Source organism: Panulirus ornatus, chromosome 52 (genome assembly GCF_036320965.1).
Source record: "Panulirus ornatus isolate Po-2019 chromosome 52, ASM3632096v1, whole genome shotgun sequence".
In the NCBI taxonomy this organism is placed as follows: Eukaryota; Metazoa; Arthropoda; class Malacostraca; order Decapoda; family Palinuridae; genus Panulirus; species Panulirus ornatus.
Window position 1 is genome coordinate 8,632,566 of NC_092275.1, and position 4,682 is coordinate 8,637,247.

Consider the following 4,682-nt stretch of genomic DNA (forward strand, 5'->3'; position numbering starts at 1 on the left):
TGAGGTATCTATTCTTAGCTTTTCACGTGTTGAAGTGCACATTCAGAGACTTCAATTGTATGTAGCTTTTAAGATCCAAGTGGAAACAAAGCCTTATGTTTGAAAGTTCGTGGGGGGAAAGAGTGTCTTAGATACCAGAGGAAGTCAATTCATGAGGAAGTCACCGATATATTATAGAAGAGAAGGAAACTGTTCGTTATAAAGTAAACTTTAGAAAGGGAGGAGTTTAGCCGTTTTTTATGAGCTTTAGGAAGACATGTATTGAGAAATTGACGATATTTTTTATATTCAGTATTATGTCTCACCGTTCCCGTTGGGATGTATTACGTTTGGCAAATTATTTTCAAAAAAGCATGTTGTGGTTAGGTTTTAAAGAAAAAAAGGAAAATGTTACGACTTTAAGAAATTTGATATTTTTTATTTTTTTCTAACAGTTTTAAGTAAAGTACACTAAACTTTATTATGGAGTACTAGTAATTTTTTTTTCGTCCGTAGAGTATTCCTGCATTTCATATTAATGGTAGTAGGTTAATGATGGGTTACAGTCGAGACAACATTGGCCAGGATGAGGAGGGCGAATACATGGTACGTGTGGAGGTGGAGGGCAGTCACGAACAAAACACGTCACCATCCTATGTTCACAAGAGCAGAAGGTGCAGGGGTCTATGGGGTCCTGCCATGTTTCTCCCTCGTTGCGAGGAGCGCCTTGCTGATCTGTACAACTGTAATGATAAAATTTATTTATAATGCTATGATGTAGGCTAATTTTAGAAATTGTCAGTTTTTAATTCATTTTATTTGAAGGAAATGATTTAAGGAAGTCGGGGAAAATAAAAGCAGAAAATGGCACAAGATGTTTTATAAAATGTGTTATAATATGGGTATAGGTTTTTGTTAAGATAGAGATTTCAGTAATTTTGGTTAAAAGTATTAGAAATATATTTAGTAAGTGAATAATATATATAATTACTTGAGGGGTTTATCCATTTGTGTATTGATAATTTACATTACGTATATAATAGATTTTTTTTCGGGAGTTATGATTTGTTGACGGTATTGTGGAGTGTCTAGGCTTCAAGAAATATGGATTGAAGTGTAAACTTTAAAAGTTTTGTAAACGAAGGTTTTAAGTATAATCTTTATGTAATGTAAACAAGGTATGTATACACAAGCGATTAGGCATTTCAAAAAACACAGGGAGGTTCATATGAAGTCGAATTATGTTTTAATTAAAAAGCGAGTGGATAACCAAATCCGAAGTGAAGATAATACATTTAAAGTTTTTGCTTTGCATGCTAATGGTTTTTAAAATGTAATATGAAAGTTATACAGTGTTTTATAGGAAGAGGGCTTGCACTTAGAGAAGTAATGGTTTTGGGTTAAAAATGACCCAAGAATATGGCGTTTTATAGATGCAACATTGTTGTTTTACGAAATGTGACGAGTATAAATTTACTTATTTCGAAATGAAATTAGATTATGAATAGTGTGGTTAACGAATTTATTGAAATGTTTAGCAATTAAATCTATATGCATTAGAAGTAAATTTCAATATTTAAGCAATCTGTAATAGTGTGATTGTTAAGTAGGTAACGGTTTATGGTTTGAGAAAAAATCTCATTGTACAAGTTATGCATTATATATAGGTTAAGATGCCAAAACTTACCCTGTTATGGAACAGTCCCACTGTGGGCAACAAGGTCCAGGAATTTCAACACAGTGGGGGTGAGGTCTGGGGGAACATCTTACATGAAGTTGTTGACACATTATATTGCCACGCGTGCATGAACATTGTCGACATCCGTGAGCAGTCCACGTTTCACCTTCAGATCTAGTTTGTCCCGTTTCATCAATACACCGTTGGATACCTTCAAGAATCACGAAGACATTGATGAAACAAGGAATACGCACAGAACCCAAAATGCTAATTAACACGAAATATATAGTCTTAGCCAAGCATTTCATGCTAAAAATTCAAGTCAACATTGAAAAAGAATATACTCACCATAGAAAACATCACCAAAAGAGACAGTAAACATTGAAAACATCAACATCAGTAATAAACCCATAATGTTTCCTTGCGTGAAACTTCCCACAATCAAAAACTACCCAACAAAAAATGATCCGGTTATATGCGATCAACACAAAGACTGGATGTATACTGATCCGCTTCCTACTGCAATTCACGAGGAAAACTAATGGCGCGTTTTTCTGAGGCTTGAACTCTAAGTTCACGTTCGACGCAAGAATCCGAACTACATCTCGAATCATTTCGAAACGAATTACGCTTGTCAGTTGAGTGATTATGAAATAAGAATTCAAAGTCAGTAATAAGTAAAAAAAAAAAAAGATCGGATGTACACTGATTGGTAGAAGACAATCGTAACATTGAATATTGCGAAATGAAGGGTCTTCCTTAAAGAGTCCAAACCGAAGCAGTTCAGCAGTTTGCCAAAATTCGTTTTCTCTTAATTCTTCCTTAATCCGGCCGATGAAATGATTGGATATATATATTTGGTTTTCTTAGAAGATCATACGTTAAAAGGTTAATGCAATTTGGTTTAGGTATGTGGATGAGGATCTTTTTGAATTCGGCCAACAAGTGAAAATTTAGAAACATTTCTTTAAGAATTCATTACCTTTTATCAAATTTACTGTGGAAATAGAAAAATGATTGTTACCATTTTTAGATTACATTGCCCATAGTGTTGGAAAGATGTTCAAATTCAGCACCTACAGAAAACGCACCAAAGTTTATGTTCATGATCTCTTATTTCAACGTAATAGAATTGGACTATCCTCACTCCAGTCGATGTTGCATAGGCTATTATGTATATGAAGTCCAGACGTTATTGTCTGAGAGTTTGAAAAGAGATCCTAGATGTTTCATTAATGATTTTTTGAAGTTGGCAAAGAAATCCTTTTGTAGGGCTAACCCCAAACCTCCCCTTCATATTAAGAATCTTTTAGTTTTCCATTTAGTGATATCATCCTAGTCCTCAACTTACTTAAATCCGCTTCTCTGAATGTAGTCTTCAGCAATAATAATACTAAGAATATTGTAATCGAACACTCCAGAAATTGTGCAGGTTGTGTTTGCAGAAAGCCCCTCAAAAGCTGCAACATGCTTTATATTCACCAGACTGTTAGACTTAAGCAACATCAATATAGTATAAGAACGCGACAAGGTTCTAATGCTTTTCTTTAACACTATAAAAATTATGACCATTGTATTGATTGTAGCGATGACTTCAGTTGCAAACTGCAATTCTTTAACCAAGAGTAATATCATTGAATCTTAAATACGAGTGAACGCCTATACAAACTACATAGCTTTGTCTTAGGCAAAATTTGTAAATTTCTCTTAGGTCGCTGACCGAAAAACCAACAAACAATCCAACCAAATACAGAGAACCATGCCACCATCTCTCCAGGCGGTTCTCAATGATAATCTTTTCAAAATGTATTTTAGATATTGATACACGATCTACAGGATACTATTCTTCTACTAGTCTACAAGTGACGTTTTGATGGGTTTCAGAACTTCGAATCTTGGACGGACGGAGTTTGACCAATACAATAAAATCGAATTCTTTTAATGAAAATGAATTTTCGGTTCGTATCTATGGTATATGAAAATAAAAGCATTGCAGTCATTGACAAAAAAAAAGTGTGAATTAAAGTTAATGATCGAACCTAGTCAAATTCGAGAGAGATCGATCTCAGGTCCTAATGAAGACATTTTCGTTCATTCACAGCAGTTTCTTTTAAAGCAAATAATGCAATCAATTCTATTTTACCTTAAGTCATTCATGAGTCATATTTGCATGAATAATTACTTGTTCATAATTACGTTCGTAATGTCCTCGTTTGCTGTTCGAGAGTAGTTCATCGCTTCAAAGAAAAGAACTGCATAATACTTTGTGACAAAATTAGTAGTTGAAAGCAAAATATTTTATTTCCAGAAACTGCCAAGAAACGGAAACGCGATTGACCGAATACGTTTAAGTGGTCAGCCATTTTCTTAACATCGTGCTTATTAGGTTTATGGTTTATTGATAACGATTTGTAGCTAATTACAAGCATTAACATGACTTCTTTGTACGTCTTGAAAACTTGATCAAGAATTCTTTTTAAATGTTAAAGAATTACGCAGAGGAATCCATCCTCAGCTTTTCACGTGTTGCAGTGCACATTTAGGGACTTCAGTTGTATGTAGCTTTTAAGAGTCAAGAGGAAACAAAGCATTTTGTTCAAAAGCTCGTGGTAGATAGTGTCTTGGATACCAGAGGGAAGTCAATTTATCAGCAAGCTACCGAAATATTACAAAGGAGTAAACGATTCGTTATAAAGTAAACTTTAAAAAAGTCAGTACAAAACGCATTAGAAAGGGAAGAGTTGAGCCGTTTTTTCATGTGCTTCAGCAAGACATGTATTGAGAAATCAATGACATTTTTCATATTTAGTGTTTCCAATGTTATGTTCCACCGTTCCCGTTGTGATGTATTACCTTTGGCCAATTATTTTCAAGAAACCATATTGGGGTTAAGTTTTAAAAAGGAAAATGTTACGACTTAATGCCGATTAGAAATTGTTTCTCATTTTTACGCTGGTTCTTAAAAACTGTTCACGAAAATATATGAGAGACTTAAGGAAAGGTATTCAAAGAAATTTACGAGTGC

The 4,682-nt window shown here is 34.1% G+C and overlaps 1 long non-coding RNA gene across 1 annotated transcript; it reads right to left on the reverse strand.

Moving 5' to 3' along the window:
* Window positions 1-499: 499 nt before the first annotated feature.
* On the reverse strand, window positions 500-2,167 carry LOC139765035 (uncharacterized). The gene is made up of 3 exons (XR_011716554.1): window positions 2,006-2,167; window positions 1,667-1,868; window positions 500-722 (listed from the first exon to the last, which is right to left on the reverse strand). It is a non-coding gene; the product is annotated as an uncharacterized lncRNA (long non-coding RNA).
* Window positions 2,168-4,682: the final 2,515 nt, after the last annotated feature.